This window comes from Mustela nivalis (genome assembly GCF_964662115.1).
Source record: "Mustela nivalis genome assembly, chromosome: 1".
Lineage (NCBI taxonomy): Eukaryota > Metazoa > Chordata > Mammalia > Carnivora > Mustelidae > Mustela > Mustela nivalis.
Genome location: NC_139020.1, coordinates 187,289,138 through 187,310,581, shown reverse-complemented (window position 1 = coordinate 187,310,581; position 21,444 = coordinate 187,289,138). Strand labels below are relative to the sequence as shown.

Below are 21,444 nucleotides of genomic sequence, written 5' to 3'. Positions count from 1 at the left end.
AGAATGTCCCTCAATTTGAATTTGCCTAATGGTTTTCTAGTGATTGGATAGAGACTGTGTATTTTGGAAAAAATAACCTGACATTTGTCAACACTTGCTTTATGACTCAGAGAATGGTTCATTTTAATAAACATACCATGTACTAACGGGCATTATACTAAGCAAAATAAGACAATCAGAGAAAGACAATTATCGTATGATCTCACTGATATGCGGAATTTAAGAAACAAGGCAGAGGATCATAGGGGAAGAGAGGAAAAAATGAAACAAGGTGAAACCACAGAGGGAGACAAACCATAACTGAGGTTTGAGGGAGGGGAGGGAATAGGAGAGGGGGTGGCTTGGAGATGAACATTGGGGAGGGTATGTGTTATGGTGAGTGCTGTGTGTTGTGTAATACTGATGAATCACAGACCTGTACCCCTCAAACAAATAATGCATTACACGTTAATAATAAAAAATTAATTAATAAACATTCCACGTATATATTTTGCAATATTTGTTGAGTGCAATTTATACAACACACACATCCACACACAAGCAAATTTGTTAATTATATTGCTTAAATATTCTATATCTACTAAATTTTTTGTTTGAGAGAGAGGTGTTAACATCTCACTATGATAATTATGGATTTGTCTATTTCTCCTTTTATTCATATCTGGTTTTGTTTTTATATGTTAGAGTATATGTCATAGGTCTACACAAATTTAAAATTGGTATATCTTCCTGTTGAAGTGTCCCATTAATCATTATAAAATGACTCTTTTTATCTCTAGCAATAGTTCTTGCATGAAAATTTGTCTACTACTGGCACAGATAAACCACATTTCTTTTTTTTTTTTTTTTAAGATTTTGTTTATTTATTTGACAGACAGAGATCACCAGTAGGCAGAGAGGCAGGCAGAAAGAGAGAAAGGGAAGAAGGCTCCCTGCTGAGCAGAGAGCCCTATGGGGGGCTCGATCCCAGGACCCTGGGATCATGACCTGAGCTGAATGCAGAGACTTTAACTCACTCAACCACCCAGGTGCCCCTTAGCGTCCAACTCTTGATGTTGGCTCAGGTCTTGATCTCATGGTTGTAGTTCAAGCCCCACACTGGGCTCCATGCTGGGTATGGATTCTTCACTTGGAGAAGAGTTTCCTTTTCAACTTCATGTGACACAGATGGACGTGTCCAGCGGCTCGCAGGATAGCACCTCCCAGTTCGCCAACTTGAACCGGTCGCAGGCTCGGTGAGCTCGGAGCGCGAACGGAGGTCAGGCAGACAGGAGTAATTGGGCACTGTTCTCTGAGGGCGCACTGAGGAGTGGGGCCCTGGGCTCTCAGCTCCTCCGGGCCGGAGACCTAAACCACATTTCTATGATTAGCATTTATATGCTGAATCATTTTCCAACTTCTTCATTTCAACTTTTCTGTGTTTTTAAGGCATATCTCTTATAAGCAGTATATAGTTGAGTTGTTTTTAAATCCAGTCTGACAATCCTTGCTTTTAATTGAAATATTTTACCCACTCACATTTAATATATTATATATCTTCCTCGAATTTATGATGGCCTTGCATCCCAATAAATCCATGGTAAGTTGAAAATATCCTAAGCTGAAAATGCATTTCATGCACCTAACCCATCAAACATCGTAGCCTACCTTAAACATGTTTAGAACATTTGTAATGGCCTACAGTTGGACAAAATCATCTAATACAAAGCCTAGTCTGCAATAAAGTATTGAATATCTCATGTAATTTATTGAATACTCTACTGAAAGTGAAAAACAGAATGGTTGTCTGGGTACAGAACAGTTGTAAGTGTATTGCTTGTTTACCTTCATGATCCTGTGGCTAACTGAGTGCCAGGGCTGCCACTGGCCAGCAACACAAGAGAGAAACAGGCTGCATATCACTAGCATGGGAAAACATCAATTTTCAGAATTTGAAGTACAATTTCTACAGAATGCAGATTGCTTTCATACCTCAAAAATCAGAGACTGTACTAAAATATTTGAATTCAAATCTACCATGTTACAGTTTTTCATTTATCTGATCTTCCTGTGTTCCTTTTTTCTTCTTTCTTGCATTCTGTTTGATTAATCAATTATTTAACATTTCCTGTTATTAGATTATTAATGATTTTTTATTCATTTACTATTTACTTTAACTATTGCAACATACCCTTAAATTAGTAATTATACCACTTCTCAGATAATGCAAGAATCTTACACATTAACTCCCATTACTCTTTTCCTGCCTTTTGTGCTACTGTTGTCATGTACTTCAATTCTACATGTTGGGTTTTTTGGTAATTATTTATTTATTTTAGGGGGGCGGGGTAGAGAGTCTTTGAGGTACAAGGCAAGCTCAGGGTCCCCCTACTACTTCACCATCTTAACTCACTCCCTGGAGGGAGAGAGATCTTAAGCAAACTCTGTGCTAAGCATGGAGGCCCACGTGGAGCTCAATCCTACAACTCTGAGCTTATAATCTGAGCTGAAACCAAAAAGCCCAACACTTAACCAACCTTGCCACAAGGCACACCAATTCTGCATATTGTTTAAACCCAACAGACCTTATTATTGTCTTAAAGAGTCAATATTTATTTGGAGTTATTCACATATTTCTCTTTTCTGCTGCTTTTTATTCCTTCCTGCATTTTCATGCTGAGATCATTAACTTTTTTTTAAAAGATTTTATTTATTTGCTTGTGAGAGAGAAAGAGCACAAGCCAGGGTGAGAGGCAGAGGAAGAATGAGACTCCCTGTTGAGCAGGGAGCCCAATGTGGGGCTTGATCCCAGGACCCTGGGACCATGACTGGAGCTGAAGGCAGACACTTAACTGACTGAGCCAGCCAGGCACCCCTAAGATAATTAACTTTCTGCAAAGAATTTCCCTTAGCACTTATCTTAGCATGGGTTTCTAGCAATGATTTCTCTCCATTTTTATTTGAATAAAAGTGTCCTTATTTCGCCTTCATTTTTGAAAGATTTTGTCATGAGGCATACAATTCTTCTTTGGCAGTTATTTTCTTCCTGATGTTTATATATATCACTGGTTATCTGCTAGCTTTCATCGTTTCTTTTCTTTCCCCCTTAAACATTTTTTTAAATTTAAATTCAATTAATTAACATACAATGTATTATTATACATTATACAGTTTCAGAGGTAGAGTTCAGTGATTCATAAGTCTTATATAATACCCAATGCACATCACATCACATGCCCTCCTTAATTTCCATCACCCAGATACCCCGTTCCCCCAACTGCCCTCCAGCAAACCTCAGTTTGTTTCCTATGATTAAGAGTCTCTTATGGTTTGTCTCCCTCTCTGATTCTGTCATTTTATTTTTTCATTTCTTTTGAAATGTCAGCTGTCAGTTTATTCTTGCTCTTTTAAAGGACACTCACCTGTTTTTTTTCTTGGCATATGATTTAGATTTTCTCTTTATAGGTGTCATCATTTTTTTCCAGTGATATTTTGTATTTATTCTGTTTGGGGTTTATAGGGCTTCATGAATCTGCAGTTTGATATCTTCCATTAGTTTTGGAAATTATTTGGCCATTGTATCTTCAATATTTCTTCTTTTCCATTTTCCCTCTTGCACATTATTAGATTTTTTAAAAAAGATTTTATTTATTTATTCGGCATAGAGAGCAATCACAAGTAGACAGAGAGGCAGGCAGAGAGAGAGAGTGGGGGAAGCAGGATCCCTGCTGAGCAGAGAGCCCGATGTGGGGCTCAATCCCAGGATCCTGAGACCATGACCTGAGCTGAAGGCAGAGGCTTACTCACTGAGCCACCCAGGGACCCCCATTATTAGATACTTTTACAAAGTCTTGCGTGGGCTCTATGCTCTTATTTTTTATTTGCTATTTATTTTTCTTCTCTGCACCTCAAGCAATATTTTCTACCTACCTACTTTCAGTTCATAATTCTCTATTCTTTGTGTCTAATTTGCAGTTAAACTCATCTTTTGATTTCTTAATTCTTTCTGTTCTAGAACTTTAGTTATACTTTCAGATTTTAATTTTATGGTGACATTCTCTTTTATTTTACCTCATTTATTTAACATGTTAACCATGTTATTTCTAAATTATATCTCTGTCAACCCTGATATTGCATTACTTACAGACCTATTTCTATTGTCAGAGTTTTGTCATTTTGTCCTGTTTCCTGGAATAGCTGGTAATTTTGGACCAAATGTTGACATTATGCACGAGTGATTATTAGACTATATATGATGTTAAAAGTTCTCCAGAGAGCATTTTCCTTTCTTCGCCTAACAGGCAGGAAATTTTGATCCAATTAAAACTGAAATAACTGGAGCCCAGTCTTAAGATTTTGTGAGAGCCAGAGTGCCTGGGTGGGGTCATCCACTTAAGCATCTGACTCTTGATCTCAGCTCAGGTCTTGATCTCAGAATCATGAGTTCAAACCCCTCATTGGGCTCCATGGTAGGTGTGGAGCTTATTTAATAAAAATAAAAAAAGACTTTGTGAGGGCTGATCTATTACTGATTTATCCCTATCACAAGCCATGATACTTCAGAGGTCTATTTTTAAAACCTGGGGAATTTATTGAGATCTCTTCTCCTTGGCAGGTTCTAAATTAAAACTTTTTTCTCTCCTTAGCACCACGAGGCTGCCAAAAGCTCTGATTAGCTCTTTAAGTGCTTAGCAACTACTTTTTTCTGGGTTTCTTAGGCTTTCACTCCACGCATGCTCAGCTTAGGAATTAGCCTTATGTCTGATTTTATGTTAGAATAGATAATTCAATGCAAACTTAGATTTGGTTCACCTTTCCCTTCATCTGAGGGGAAATGGTATAGAGAATTCTGAATCACTTCTCTGAAATTCCTGTTTCTTCAGGATCTTGGCCTCATAAGTAATGGCTACATTTCAGCTACATGGCTGAAGTTAAGTTTGTGGTTCCCCATCCTAGTGATATTGCTGCAAACTCTAGGTCTCTGCTTTCTCTTCAGTTTCTATGCCCCACAAGAGAAATTAACAATGTCCCAAAAGCAAAGGCACAGTAAATGTAGTCTTCACCTCATCTTCTTGAGATCCTGACCCTTCAAGTTTTAGACACCTTATTATTGTCTGATACCTTCAAACAGCTATTATTTTGCACTTTACTAAGATTTCATAGCTTTCTCAATGGAGAACTTAGTCTCATACTACAGAATTTGGTTTTATCTTACTATTGCTCAACCTCTAACAAAGTTGAAATCAACCTTTAAGTAGAGTGATACTATATCTCAGTTTATTATCTGGGATGCTTCTGATTTATGGCTCTTATTCTGAAATAACAATCACCAGTGCCCTCTTTCACTCTCAAAAGTGTCCAGTACATGCAATAAAGGGTATGATGATTATCTTACCTCTAAAGGTTATTTTATTTTTCTTCTGGCCTCCATTAAAATAGTCATTAGTTATTTATAAAAGAATGACAAATGACAAAAAAAAAGTAAAAAATAAGAAGAGAGAGAATTTGCTCTTTTGCAGTTACTGTGGCATGAGGCACCATGAGCAGCAAAGTCTCCTGTGATACCCTCTGCAAGGCAGTGCAGAAAGTCCCACACAGGAACCAGTGGATGCATCAGAAGTTTTTGGACACAATGGAGCAGCAGATCAACTTGAGGAGCTATGACCCTCAGTAGGACAAATGTTTCTTGGGCACCACTTTAAGTCCACTCCCTGCCCCCCAAGTTCTCTGTGTGTGTTGTGGGAGACCAGCAGCACTATGATGAGGCCACAGCTATGGATATCTCCCACATGGACACTGAAACTCAAGAAACTTAACAAGAATAAGTTCACAAGAATAAGAAATTCATCAAGAAGTTGGTCAAGAAGTATGATGCTTTTTTGGCTTTGGAATATCTAATCAAGCAGATCCCATCAATCCTGGGCTGAGGCCTGAATAAGCCTGGCAAGCTCCCTTCTTTATAAAACCACAATGAAAACATGGTGGCCAAAGACAATGAAGTGAAGACCCATAATCAAATTCCAAATGAAGAAGGTGTTGTATCTGGCAGTGGACATTGGCCACATGTAGATGATAAAGGATGGGCTTTTGTACAATATCTGCCTAGCTGTCAATTTCCTGGTGTCATTGCTCAAGAATTGGCAGAATGTCTGGGCTTTATACTTTAAGAGCACCATGGGCAAGCTCCAGTGCTTACACTAAGACACAGCTTAATAAACCTTACTGCCACCATTAACACCCCCACACCCACACACAGATTTCTTATATATTATTTGTGCACGTATTAGAATTAGTATTTCTTCTATTTAGTTGAATATCTGACACATCATTCTGGAATCAGAAAAAGAAGTTCAGGGGTGCCTGGGTGGCTGAGTGGGTTAAGCCTTTGCCTTCAGCTCAGGTCATGATCTCAGGGTCCTGGGATCAAGCCCCACATCAGGCTCTCTGCTCGGCAGGGAGCCTGCTTCCCTCCTCTCTCTCTCGGCCTGCCTCTCTGCCTACTTGTGACCTCTCTCTCTGTCAAATAAATAAATAAACTCTTTAAAAAAAAAAAGTTCATAAATTTAAAAGACCAACAAGATTTCCACATGTTTAAGTGGATAATCAATTCCAATGTCTAAAAAGTTGTAATATCATCAGTGAAAATATAAACATGGGTAAGAATATGATGTGTTCATTTACAAAAATCTACTGTTTCCCTACATATATAATTTTCATAATCTCATAGGACTACAAGAAACCTTAAAATGATTGAGCTCAGGGACGCCTGGGTGGCTCAGTTGTTAAGCGTCTGCCTTCAGCTCAGGTCATGATCTCAGGGTCCTGGGATCAAGCCCCACATTGGGCTCCCTGCTCGGGGGGAAGCCTGCTTCTCCCTCTCCCACTCCCCCTGCTTGTGTTCCCTCTCTCACTGTGTCTCTGTCAAATAAATAAATAAAGTCTTTTTAAAAAGGCAAATTTAAAAAAAAAAATGATTGAGCTCAGCCAAATATTCCTTTTACAGATAAAGACATTGTGGTACCAAAAGTTAATTTACGGTGACCTGAATGATTTATCCAACATCACAGATAGATCCTGAGCTCTTTTGACTCCCAGTTCAATACAATCCCACCATTCCACCTCTATAAACTACCCCACCTAGTGATATCTTATTAGCAAACTCTTCCTGTTCCTGTAACAACAAACACTCCCCATGCCTATGTCCTAGTACACAAAGATAAAAGGTTTGGGAATCCTTCCATATTGAGTTATATACAGACAAGATTTATAAATTATAAAAAGGGTAAGATTTAGGCCTCTCATACTAGGATATAAAGAGCAAGAGATATTCCTGTGAATTTCATAAAGTAATCATTAATATTTCTATTCACTAAACATTTGCCAGAGTACCTACTAGGTAGTCCCCAAGGATTTTGAGTTGCAGATGGTTCATTAGGATTCTCTGTTTATTTCAAATAGAAGAATTTACAGAGTACATGATTTATTAGGTAGCTGCAGCAGACACATCTGGTACCCTGAGTCACATCCACCTAGACTTACATCTGATTTTAACCAGGGTGGAATAGATAATTCCATGCAAAACTGGATTTGCTTCACCTCATAGCATCTCACCTGTAGCCCACACAGTATCTCTAGTTTCTTCCCCGTGGTTGCCCTAGATACTACCGGGAATTTTAGGATATTTCAGTAGAATGAAGCTCTGTTATCCACAATCTCAAAACATCACCCTTATGTTTCTCCTTTTTCTCATTTCCAATCTCAGTCTTCCTGCTCCCTCATTCCTGTTCCAATATGACCTCTCAAATAAACATGTATACAAGTCTTTGTCTTGGAGTAGGCTTCTGGAGGAACACCAGCCACATAATGCTCAAACACTAAATCCTCCACTTAAGAAGTGTCCTTGTTTCAAACCTCTCAACTTCACTTCCAAGTATGAAGGCTCCTCCATAGTTTCTATTTCTATGGCATGTTTTGCTAGACAGTAAAGGATAACTCTAATGAATGTGTTCTATTATGATGCCATCTAGTGGCAAGGATGAATCAAAACTCATGGCATCCAAGTGACCTGCTGTAAATATTAAATTTAAACCCTGGTAATTTCACATTACATGAGATAGATAGATGCATTCAAGAGCAGGCAATCTTACCACAATTCCATTGAAGGTCAAAAAGATAAATGTTTGTGACAGGATATTAAAAGGTTGGGATAATTTTATGATATGTAGGTAACACAAGCTAAGACAATGATAAAGATAATCAAATCTCACGCATGAAAAGGCAAAAGCTAATCACCTACAAGGTCAGGTAGATCTCTACCTCTATGTTTTGATTTAGCTGAGCATAAAGCCATAGTAAGCACAGTAAATTGGTTCACACAGTATAGAAATGTGCCCCAGCACCCAGTGCTAAGGTGATCTCAGGGTAGAAATAAGCAGTAACATGAAATAATAATAATAGTATTATTAGTAGTAGTAGTAGTAGCTACCATATACTTATTATGTTATAGACTCTGTGCTAAATATTTTATCCATGTGATCTCATTTAATTTTTACAACAACCCTAAAAGGTAGGTACTACTAATATTCTCATTTTCAGATATAGAAAAGGAGACTGAGAAGATTTTTTAAAATTCTCAAAGTCATACATCCAGTAAAGAGCAGAAAGAGATCGAAACCCAGGTCTGTCTGTCTGCAAAGTCTATTCTCTTATCCAGTTCCCATTTCAGGCTGCATCAGAAATCATGACTAATTTTATGCCATGTACATTGTTATGATTGTTATCAATAATGACCCCCCTTTTTTATAGATAGAGTGCTAAAACTGTCACAGTTAAATATCTTGCCTCAGGTCACCTAGAAATCAGTGGCCCGCCTAAATCAAGACTCTTTGTTCACTGGACTCTGGTCAAAACTTATATTCTTTCTCTTGACTGACTTCTGCCAGCAATTAATTTATATCCCTAAGCAAAAGATTTGATTGCTTTATCTTGGGTTGCATAACTGCAAAGGCTATTATTAGATAAGATATTCTACAGAACCATGAAAAAATCCATCCTAGAGAGTTTAACTCTGTGACATCTTCTGACAGTGAGTTTCATAGTTCAGTCAGGTTCGGGGTGAATCAGATCCTCAATGGTCAGCATATATTTTCCTAGCAGTTCATCCTAACACAAGAATCAGGGAGGAGATAGATTTATCATCACATGGTGTATGGAGTTTGATCATGATAAAAAAAAATAGAATCTCCCCAGTTACAGACATATCCTCTTAAGAGAGAAGAAAAAAGCTTCTGGATTCTGTTAAACAACTATTACTGCAATTTTGGGTGAAATTTTTAAATTTTCTGGACCTTAGGTTTTCATCTTTGAATAAGAAAAATGAAGTCAATGCTACAGAGTGATGATGAGGATTCACCTACATAAATAACCAGAATAACACATGAGATGTAGTTGTAGAACCTTAAATAATTTTTCTTTTCTTTTATATCCTTTCTTTGTTCCATTAAGGATTGCTTATTTTTACTTTTTTTAAGATTTTCTTTATTTGAGAGAGAGAGACAGACAGTGAGGAAGAGCATAAGCAGGGAGGAGAGGGAGAAGCAGGTTCCCCAGAGCAGGTATCCCAATGCGTGGCTCGATTCCAGGACCCTGGGATCATGACCTGAGCTGAAAGAAGATGCTCAGCCGACTGAGCCACCCAGGTGCCTCTCATTAAGAATTGTTTAAGTTGCTGATGAAGAAAGTCTCCAAAAAAATGCTATCTCTCTTCTTCTTTCTTCTAATCCAAAGAAGAATGTTCTTTTAGCAAGTTGAACATTATATACAACTTGAGAGATTAATACTTTTGGATTTCTGGGTTTCCCGATAGAGGATAATTTAGCAATATCTAACACCTTACAAATGTAAATACTCTTTGATCTACCAATTCCATCTGTAGGACTTTTTCCTGCAGATAAATGATTGAAGTACAAGGGTATTCACTACTGCATTAATTTTTTTTTTTTTTAAAGATTTTATTTATTTATTTGACAGAGAGAAATCACAAGTAGGCAGAGAGGCAGGCAGAGAGAGAGAGAGAGGAGGAAGCAGGCTCCCCGCCGAGCAGAGAGCCCGATGCGGGACTCGATCCCAGGACCCTGAGATCATGACCCGAGCCGAAGGCAGCGGCTTAACCACTGAGCCACCCAGGCGCCCACTACTGCATTAATTTTAACAGCAAAATTTTTTTTAAACTCTAAATGCCCATCAGTAGAAGACTAGCTATATAAATTATGGTACACAGTACATCTATAGACAAGAATGATACACAACTAGAAAAAAAAATCCAGAATGCATTTTTAAGTGAGAAAGCAAGGTATATAGAACATTATGCATAATATACTACTATTGTATTAAAAAGAAAGAAGATAAATATATATTAATATTTGCTTGTATGTGCATAAATAAAACTCTTGAAAGATACTTGAAAATTTGTGGTTTCTGGTGAGTGGGGTAAGAGAAAACTGAATCCATGTGTGAAATGAATAAGAAGGAGATTTTCACTGTATTTCACTTTTTCTAAACCAGTGGCAAAAATTTAATAAACTAATTAAATTTGGGGGCACCTGGGTGGCTTAGTGGGTTAAGCCTCTGCCTTCAGCTCAGGTCATGATCTCAGGGTCCTGGGATCGAGTTCCACATCAGGCTCTCTTCTGGGCAGGGAGCCTGCTTCCTCCTCCTCTCTCTCTCACTCTCTGCCTGCCTCTGTGCCTACTTGTGATCTCTGTCTGTCAAATAAATAAATAAAATCTTTAAAAAAAAACTAATTAAATTTTGAAAATATTTAAATTGGCTTGTACCCACTTCCAAAAGATACCAGGATGTTAGAGTTTTCCACCTTACCTCACATATCTTCTAATAGACAAATGGGTGAGCTGAGCCACAAGCTACTGGATTTTTCCATATGAAGACCATCATCACATCTTGGAGACAGAGAAATACCCAGATCTAGGACTATTTCCACTATTTGTATTTTGGTCATATTTTTCTGATGCTGTTCCAGTAATAGAACCATACAGTGGCCATTGGAAGGTAAAGTACAGTTTCACTACTGACCTTTAACATAACTGGCAAAAGATGCCCATGCCTTTAATCTCCTTTAAATCAAACAGAAGTCAGAAGACTGCATGATGAACTCTTTTCTGATGGTGTTCTATTCAGTGAGTATTTCCTTATTTGAACTCTTATTTTTCTACTTCATATGTATGTTCTAACAAAAAAACATGAGAACAATACATTTCTTTCACGATGCCGAGAGTCCTCTCTTGACTTCCTTAATACACACTCAACAATATAATTTATATGCTCAGACCTAACTTCTTGGCTTAACTTAAACAATGCTATTACCCAAGCATTCCCCACCACAGCACACCACATACCAGTTCACCTTGATGCTTAGGTTACAATCCTTAGAGCCAAACTTAATTACCTCTTTCTCTCATGTCCCACATCTGGTCTACCAGCAAGGTGTGCCAGCTCTACAATAAAACATAAAGAAAAGAGCAAAGATTTGTAAACTAAAGAATATAATTCTAAGTAAATTATTATTGGCTATGATTGCAATGTACATAGAAGGAAGAAAACAATAATGATAAGAGAAGAAATTAATGACATACGTCACACAAAATAATACCAAAAAATAAACCAAAAAAGAAAAGTTGGCTCTTTGAAGAGATTGATCAAATTGATAAACCCTGAATAAGACTGACAAAAAAAGAAAAAAAGCCTGGAAATTACAAATATCAGGAATAAATGAAAGGTATTAAAAGAGATTCTGGGGGTGCCCGGGTGGCTCAGTGGGTTAAAGCCTCTGCCTGGGGCTCGGGTCATGGTCCCGGGGTCCTGGGATCGAGCCCCACTTTGGGCTCTCTGCTCCGCAGGGAGCCTGCTTCCCTTCCTCTCTCTCTGCCTGCCTCTCTGCCTACTTGTGATCTCTGTCTGTCAAATGAATAAATAAAATCTTTAAAAAAAAAAAAAAGAAATTCTGTAGACAGAAGATAATGAGGACTAGCAATTTTATGTCTGTAATATTGACAAGTTATAGGAAATGAACAATTGTTTTAAAAACACAACTTATAAAAACTTATGGAAAAAAAATATATAAATTTGAATAACCCAATAAGTAAGCACAAACGTAAAGCACAGGAGTTAAATAGTATTTATTCACAAACGATTTGGCTTTCTACATGGAAAACCAAAAACAGTCTATTATTTTAAAACTAGTAGAATTAATAAGTGAATTTAGTGAGATTATAGGATATATGGTCAATATGCAAAAATCAGTTGTATTTCTCTATATTAGAAAATTAAAACTTAAAATACCATTCTAATAGCATAAAACCATAAAACTTAGGAATGAGTTTAAGTGGGAAAACAGTACAACTTGTACACTGAAAACAACACATTGTCAAGAAAAATTTTAAAAATCATAAATAAATGAAGAGGCATACCATGATTAGAAGATTCAATATTATGAAAATGTCAGTTCATTTCAAACAGATCTACAAATTCAACAATCCCAAACAGAATTTCCTTGGGAATTTTTTTTGTAGAAATTGACAAAAGTAATTCTAAAATTTATTTAGGATTTCAAAGGGGTTAAGGATAACCAAAATAATCTAAAATAGAAAAACTAAATTGAAAGACTTCTATTGCTTGATTTCAAGACAACTATAAACCTATAGTATTTAAAACAAAAGTTACAAGATTATTCACTGGGGAAAGAACAGGTTTTTTTTCAATAAATTACACTGAATTAAATGTATATTGTGCAAAGAAAGATGAAACTCAACTTCTATGTCACATTATAAAGAAAGGTTTACTTGAAATGAAACAAAGACCTAAACATAAAACTAAATTTGATACTTCTAGGAAAAGACATAGAATACCTTCACAAGGTTTTTGAGGTAGGTAAAGATTTCTTAGATTTAATAGGCATTACTCATAAGGGAGTTTTTTCCAAAATTCTAATTTTCTGCTTGAAAACTCAAGTTTTATCATTGGCAACAAATCTGTCAGTTGTTTTGAAAAGACGGGCTCACATTGTTCATTCTTGAGAAAAATTTTGACAGAATGTTTGCCAAACACCTGAGTCTAAATAGCCATAGTTTTTTTCTATGAGAAAACCAGCTAGTTCAGCTTGCAACTCAAAACATCACCCGAATGTTCCCTAGCCTAGACACAGACACTGAACTTCGTTATGCAGCATAAATAACTACTTTATGCAAAAATCCCCCATTTTGTCACACAGAATATTAGAAAGACTCATATTCAATAGAGGAGATTTAACAAGAACTAATCATTTATACTTTTTCAAAAAAGGCATCCTTAAGTGAAGCTGGAGTTTTTGTTTTTTCTTTAACTGTACTGCATGGCAGTGAGGAACACAATGTCAAGGGCGGTTTGGAGCACTGCCTTGATGCATGCTAAGGCACTAACAGTTTTACCCACCCTTGCTTTTGCACCATTAGTACAAATGTCAATACAGTGAAGTCAGCAAATAACATTTTAGTATCATAATGAAAATTCTTTGGACCTTATGAATTGCCAGGGGTCTGCAGATTCTCTGAGCTACTGTTAGAAATACATGTAAAGGCCTTAAGGAGACAGATTAACCAAAGCCATAAAATCAGCTACAACTTACATTCGTTCATTCAGTCAAGTAATTAGTAAGTGTTTGCTATGTTCCAGGCCCTGCTGGCACTGCGAATATAGTGATGAACAAATTTAGTCATCTCTCTTCTCAAGGAAATTTCATGTAGGCAGGGGAGTAGGTAGGCTGAGGGGTGGGAACAGAGAAGAAAATACATGAATCAGTCCAGTCTATGAATATATTAAAATTTATTTATCCATTTACCTCTTTTTTTAGTGATTTTATTTATTTATTTGACAGAGCAACACAGTGAGAGAGGAAACACAAGCAGGGGGGGTGGGAGAGGAAGAACAGGCTCCACACCACTGAGCAGGGAGCCCTATGCAGTACTTGATCCCAGGATCCTGGGATTATGACATGAGCTGAAGGCAGACCCTTAATGACCTAGCCACCCAGGTGCCCCTCCATTTACCTCTTAAATGACATTTGATTGTTTCCATTCCTGTTGCTATCCAGAATAAACATGATGTGAACTTTTGTGCACTAGCCTCTTCCCGTATTTTTTTTCTAAGTCATTTCTACACCCATGGTGGGCCTCAAACTCACAACCCTGAGATCAAGAGTTACATGCTCTAGCAAGTGAACCAGCTGGGCAACCCCACTAGTCTCTTTTTGAATGTATGCTTTCATTTCTCTTGAGTAGATAACTAGTTGTGCAATGACTGGGTCATAGCGTAGATAAGTAGTACTCAGCTGGGGACAATTTTGGCCATGTCTGGGGACATTTTTGTCATGACTGGGAGATGCTTCTAGTGGGTGGTGGTCAGGAATACAGCTAAACATCCTATAATACACAGGACAGCATCCATGGCAAAGGACCAAATGGCCCAAACTATCAAGCATTGAGGTTGAGAAAACTTGGGTCAGAAATATGTTTAAATTTTAAGGAAACATCTAAACTGTTTCTAATGGAACTGTGCACTTTTGCACTCCCAGTAGCAAGGTATGAGAGTACCAGTTGCAGAGAGAGTGCTAGTTTCAAGAAGTTTTTTATCATCCCAATAATTTCTGTATCCATTAAATAATGACTCCCCATTCCCACTGCCCTCCAGCTCCTGGTAACCTCTGTTCTTCCTTCTGTCTCTGTGAATTTTCCTACTGTGGATACCCCATATAGGTAGAATCATACAGTATTTATTCTTTTTTGTGTTTGGCTTATTTCACTTAGCATAAGGTTTTCAAGGCTCATCTGTGTTGTAGCCAGTATCAGAAACTGATTCCCTTTTTTTTTTAAGGCTTTATTCATTTATTTGAGAGAGAGAGAAAGGCGCAAGTGTGCATGAGGAGTGGGGAGGGGCAGAAGGAGAGGGAGAAGCAGACTCCCCACTGAACAGGGAGCCTAATGTGGGGCTCCATCCCAGGACCCCTGGATCATAATCTGAGCCAAAGGCAGATGCTTAACAGACTGAGCCACCCAGACGGCCTTTTTTTAAGACTAATACTCCTTTGTGTGTATATACCACATCTTGTTTATCTATTCATCTGTCAATGGATGATTTTTTTGTAAATAATATTGCTATGAACTTTGCTGTACAAGCATCTGTTTGAGACAATACTCAATCCTTTGAGCATATACTTGGAAATGGAATTTCTGGATTGTATAAAATTCTGTTTTACTTTTTGAGTAATCCTCAATAATTTGGAAGAGTATAAAAGGATTGGAGAACAAAAAAGTTTGCGAATTGCTGACTCAGAACACCCCAGCTTTGTCTGGATAAGTCCTGCTTTTTATTCAAGGTAAAGACCAGCATCATTTCTTAAGAAGAATGTCAAATCCACCCCTCCTCTGCATGGCCCATGTGTACCTCCCTCTTGGCTCTTAGTACATTGTATTTTATCACCTGTTAACGTCAGTTTTCCTCCTCTAAACTCTAAGTTCTTTGAGGGTGACATTCAGATCTCTTCCATTTGTGTGTATGCTCAATGTCTGGAATATAATGATGCCCAAGAAATATGGTGACATATTTGAAGGATATTAAAGATGATTATTTGAAATGCTCTATAGGAGGACTGATAAAGAATTTCACTTATATGTCACCTCTAATTACCTGATAATGGCTGCTTGGAAGGCTGTGTTGAGAAGGATTCTGAGGGCATCTACAGGCTTAGCAGGAAGAAATACGGGGACAAACTAGCAATGCAAATGGGCTATAGAAAGATCTATACCTAAACCAGATGCTTATTGCCTTTCAGTTTAACATTCCATGCAGGAAAATGTCATTATTTTTGTCTTCAAATCTTCTCATTAGTTTAGTCTAAAAATCTGATACAGATTTTATTAGTAAATCAAACTGTGGAAAGAACCAAGATGCCCTTCAATGGATGAATGGAGAAGGAAGGTGTGGTCCATACACACTATGGAGTATTGTGCCTCTATCAGAAAGAATGAATACCCAACTTTTGTAGCAACATGGACGGGACTGGAAGAGATTATGCTGAGTGAAATAAGTCAAGCAGAGAGAGTCAATTATCATATGGTTTCACTTATTTGTGGAGCATAACAAATAGCATGGAGGACATGGGGAGTTAGAGAGGAGAAGGGAGTTGGGGGAAATTGGAAGGGGAGGTGAACCATGAGAGACTATGGACTCTGAAAAACAATCTGAGGGGTTTGAAGTGGCGGGGAGGTAGGAGGTTGGGGTACCAGGTGGTGGTTATTATAGAGGGCACGGAGTGCATGGAGCACTGGGTGTGGTGAAAAAATAATGAATACTGTTATGCTGAAAATAAATAAAAAATAAATCTAAAATTAATTAATTAATTAATTAAATGTGGCTATTGCAAAATCCACTGGATTAAAAAAAACAAATATTCCCTCCTGTCTGCATTTCTACCCTTGGATCCTACCAAGATCAAAAGTTCCTTACAGAATTCTTCATGGATTTTTACAAATACATCAATGCAATTTTATGATAATATGAGGCTGTTAGACTTGAAATGACTCACACTGCTTTCATCTGGGGACACATTCCTTACCCGAGTAGCATTCAGACACAAATATATACAGCCTACATTTCAGTTTATTTCTAGTTTCATGTCTTTGGTTTTATTTACAAAAGCTATACATGGTTAGAAAATGAAAAACATTTGAGTAGTATTATTATATTGTTTCCCCAATCTCTCCTGTTACAAATAGATATTTATTGGAGTTAAAGAAATTACTGGCTAGGCTAAAAAAAAAAATGTAATGATGTCTTAGAAGAAAGACTTACAGGACACATTTGAATGGAGAGTCTGAAATCTTTATGGCCTCCATTTCAGAAAGAAAAAAAAAGGAAGACATCTATAAATTAAGTGTGGGTATGTTATTATCCATGTGGGTGACATAACACGCTGGTATATCACTATTAATTTATCAACAGATTGATCCATAGATGTTCAAATTGGACTGAAGATGTTACTCCCAGAGAGATCCTTTCATTTGTGCTGTTTAGATGTGTTCTAAGATTACTAGGCCTCAGAGAATGAGCTATGTACTTATCTTAAACTCACCATGGACAGTGCAGAATCAATAAATGAGGAATTGAGAATATCGTGGAAATCTAAGTGATACTACCTTCATGAAGGTAGTATCTAATTTCTTTTTTTGTTTGTTTATTTTAAGATTATTTATTTATTTATTTATCTGACACAGAGAAAGAGAGAAAGCCAAGCAGTGGGGAGCATCAGGCAGAGGGAGAGGGAGAAGCAGCTTCCCACGGAGCAGGGAGCTCAATTCTAAGACCCTGGGATCATGACCTGAGCTGAAGGCAGACACTTAACCAGCTGAACCACACAGGCACCCCCCAAAAAATCTTCTAATTTCTTGAGGATAGAAGAAAAGGAAGAGGGGTGCCTTTTTCACATGCATATATGTGGGGGAACAGCTGATAAACAAGGAATAGGATACAAAACAACTTAGCAACCAAGGCATCAAAAAATACTGCCCTGAACTTTACAACATTTTTTGCTTTTTGAAAACACACTCACATTCATTATTCCATTTTATCCTCCCAAGAAACCTGTGAGGTAGGTAAGATAGGTTTCATTATCTCCCAGATTTATCTAACACTCTTGCCTACTATTTTATGATAGGACTCATGGATCCAGAGAGAAGTATGCCTCGAATTATGGCCATATCTGTTGACTCACAAGAGCTGGAAAAATCCACGAATGAGTGTGTATTACGAGGGACAGGAACACACTTTCTTCACTGGGAGTTGGCTTTCCCTTATAAATATTCTACCAGCAAAATTAGCAATAAACACATTTGTTCTGCGATGTGGAAGTGGAGATTTCCAGGCAAACCGCTTTTGACTTGCCAGCACTGGGGATAACCATAAAAGGTGACCCCAGTGACTATGTATGTGTTTCACTGGTTCTTAATTTCTTACCCCCTTCTTAACTCTTTCTCTTATTTAGCCCTCTTTTCAGCCTGTAGATGATCAAAAATTAAGAGAAGGGGAATAGGAACATTTTAGTTGAGATACTGCAATGACTAGAAATTGCTCTGTGTGGACAGAGCCCCTATTTCTATTTAATTTAAAACTAATATATATTACTTATTCCAAACCTTATTAGAAATACAAATGGATAGTATTTATTGACTGTAAATTATATACCAAGCAGAGTAAAGAAATCTTAAAAAATTTCTTTCAAAAATTAAGTAAAAAAAAAAAAAAGGCTTAAGTAAAAATGTTGCTTGTGGGGCGCCTGGGTGGCTCAGTGGGTTAAAGCCTCTGCCTTCGGCTCAGGTCATGATCCCGGGGTCCTGGGATCGAGCCCCACATCGGGGGCATCTGCACATCTGCTCGGTAGGGAGCCTGCTTCACTTCCTCTCTCTCTGCCTACTTGTGATCTCTGTCTGTCAAATAAATAAATAAAATCTTTAAAAAAAAATGTTGCTTGTAAAAACACTAGCTCCATCTCAAAATGTACTCTTCTATTACAGTGAGCTGAAGCACTTCTTTAGGAAAAGAGGGGGAAGAACAGTGGGTCAGCTGTGTTTATCAGGATGGCCTGCTCACTTGTCTAGGGTGAACATCATTCTGACAGATGACTGATGCCTGCTGGACATTCCACATACCATCTGTGACATAAATGTTTGCTATTTTGTCCTCCTTCCTTTTGTATATGCTTGAAACTATCCACATGCACACACACATGTATGTACATGTGGATATATATTATACCTCTGTTTATATGCATACAAAGATACATAACATGTATATTGCACATTTTTAAAAGAAAAACAGGTATCTATAAAGCCTGTTCTCTTGGCTTATACAGTGAAGGGCCCCACTGCATGGGGGGAGGGGCCCTGCTCCAGCATCCACCAGGTTCTGATCTCTACAACCTCACTCACAAAGTTCACGAGTCTGTCCTCCACACTGGATCTTAGAACCAAACTCAGTTGCTCTGCAGATGCCTTCCATGTTTGGAGGTAATAAGAATGTTACAGAGTAGTATATAATAAGACATACACTTTAATTTAATATCTCAGGAAGCCTCTACTGACTCTCGCTGGGCCTACAGATGAACAAATCTGGCCAAAAGGTTTTCTTGCTCCTTGTTATCCCCATCAATTCAGCCTGATTGGGTAATACTGTTTAAGGGGCACAGCACGGCTGGACTTGGTCCTAGCTATCTGCAGTTTACACTTAATAAATGATAAGGGAATACCATCTCCTCTCCCTCTTACACTGGTAGTTAGAGCCTAGGTTCTGGAGTCACATGAGCCAGGATTCATATTCTAGCACCTTTCCTTTCTGAGTGACCTTAGAAAAAACAAAATATGTGGGCCTTAGTTTCCTGATTTGTAAAATGAAGACACTGAAAGGCTCCACCTCAGAGGATGATTGAGGAAATTAAATCCTTTGAACACAGTGCCCAGAAGATAACAAGCACTTGATGCTAGGAAGGCATATGTATGTAGCTGTAAAACAATGGGCCTTGACTCTGACAGCAGACTGTTATGAAAGGCAGAATGCTCCAGTCTAAAAGTCTTATATCCTGACATTCAAGGTGAATACATACCTATACTGACTTCTAAAGCCATTCTAAAGCTTAATATTGCCTTTTTATACCTTTTGCAATCAATTATTACCTATCTCAATTCTACCTTGTACCTCACGCACACTTACATATTATTCTGCATGAATACTTGTCCTGTCCATTATTTTGTCCTGTCTTAGAGAATGAACACCTGGAGAATGGGATCTTTTACTGAATATTAGCTTCTGTTACTCTAGTGCCACTCTAGTGTGGTTAATTTGACTGTCTAAAACTTCTATAGGGTAAATAACCAACATACTTTTCAGTCTTGATATCCTGGGTCTACTTCGCTATTGGACCCAGTTGACTACTTAGGTCTTCTCAAAACTTTCACTTTCTGAGATGCTACTCTTGACCAATTCTCCTCCTGCCCACATCTCTATTTCTTCTTCTCCTTTCTCCCCAACAGCCAAACACTGGTATTCCCAATGGGCAGCAGCTTAAAAAAAAATGAAGTAGTTCTGTATGTGTTGATATAGATAGATTTCCCAAATACTTGGTAAAGGGTGGGGGGCTATTTTCACTAATAATTTACTCTCTTTCCTTTTCTTATTTTTAAATATCCTAATCATGGAAATGTGTATTAGTTTCCAAGGGCTGCTGTAATAAAGTACTACAAACTAGATAGGTTAAACCACAGAAATTTATTCTCTCATTGTTCTGGAGGCTAAAAGTCCAAGATGAAGGTATCAGTAGGGCTGGTTCCTTTTTGGAGGCTCCGAGGGAGGTACTTTTCCTTGCCCTCTTCCTAGCTTCCTGTTCTTGCTAGAAATCCTTGCCATTCCCATTCTTTGGCCTATAGATTTATTGCTCCTATTTCTGCCTCTGTTTTCACATGGTATCTCCCTGTGTGTCTCTGTCTTCATACAGCATTCCCTTCTCCCTGTGTTTGTGTCCAGATTTTCCTTATTTTACGAAGACACCAGTCCCTGAATTAGGACCCACCATCCCCAAGCCTGTTTATAACCCTGTTAATATTTAAAAATAGTATCAGGAGTGCCTGGGTGGCTCAGTCAGTTGGGTAATCTACCCTTGGTTTTGGCTCAGGTCATGATCCCAGAGTCCTGGGATCGAGCCCTGTGTTAGGCTCTGTGCTCAAGAGGGAGTCTGCTTGAGGATTCTCTTCCTCTCTCTCTGTCCAAAAGAACTACTTCTTTTTTTTTTTAAGCTGCTGCCCATTGGGAATACCAGTGTTTGGCTGTTGGGGAGAAAGGAGAAGAAGAAACAAAGATGTGGGCAGGAGAATTGGTCAAGAGTAGCATCTCAGAAAGTGAAAGTTTTGAGAATAGCAAAGTAGACCCAGGATATCAAGACTGAAAAGTTTGTTGGTTATTTACCCTATATAAGTTTTAGACAGTCAACTTACCCATGTACCCACATTCTCTCTTATTTTTGTTCTCTCTAAAACAAGTTCTGGAAAAAAATTAAAAGCATATAGTTATGGGTTGAATTGTATCCATCAGAAAGATATTTCAAAGTCCTAACCCCCTGAATCTGAGAATGTGACCTTATTTGGGAATACCTTTGCTATGTAATCAAGCTAAGATAAGGTTAGACACATACATAGATATATATTTACATATTACATATTAATTAGTACACTGTAACTTTCTGTCCTGCTTCTTCATTCTCTATCCCCATCCTGTCCAGAGACATCCAAGCAGGAAAACTGGGATTCCTCCCTTGAGGACTCCTTCTCACCAACCTGGCTGATTCTGTCTCATTAATATCTCTCAATCCAAGCC

General features: G+C 37.9%; 1 long non-coding RNA gene and 1 pseudogene across 2 annotated transcripts in view; both read left to right on the top strand.

Moving 5' to 3' along the window:
- LOC309846997 overlaps positions 1 to 21,444 on the top strand; it is a 52,265-nt gene that overhangs the window by 24,493 nt on the left and 6,328 nt on the right. Inside the window, exon 2 of the long non-coding RNA XR_014302246.1 lies at positions 10,877 to 11,046. This is a non-coding gene — a long non-coding RNA (uncharacterized lncRNA). The remainder of the gene's footprint in view (positions 1 to 10,876; positions 11,047 to 21,444) is intronic.
- On the top strand, positions 1,117 to 6,180 carry LOC309842380 (large ribosomal subunit protein uL1 pseudogene; annotated as a pseudogene). The gene is made up of 2 exons: positions 1,117 to 1,230; positions 5,703 to 6,180. The product of its transcript is annotated as a large ribosomal subunit protein uL1 pseudogene (transcript).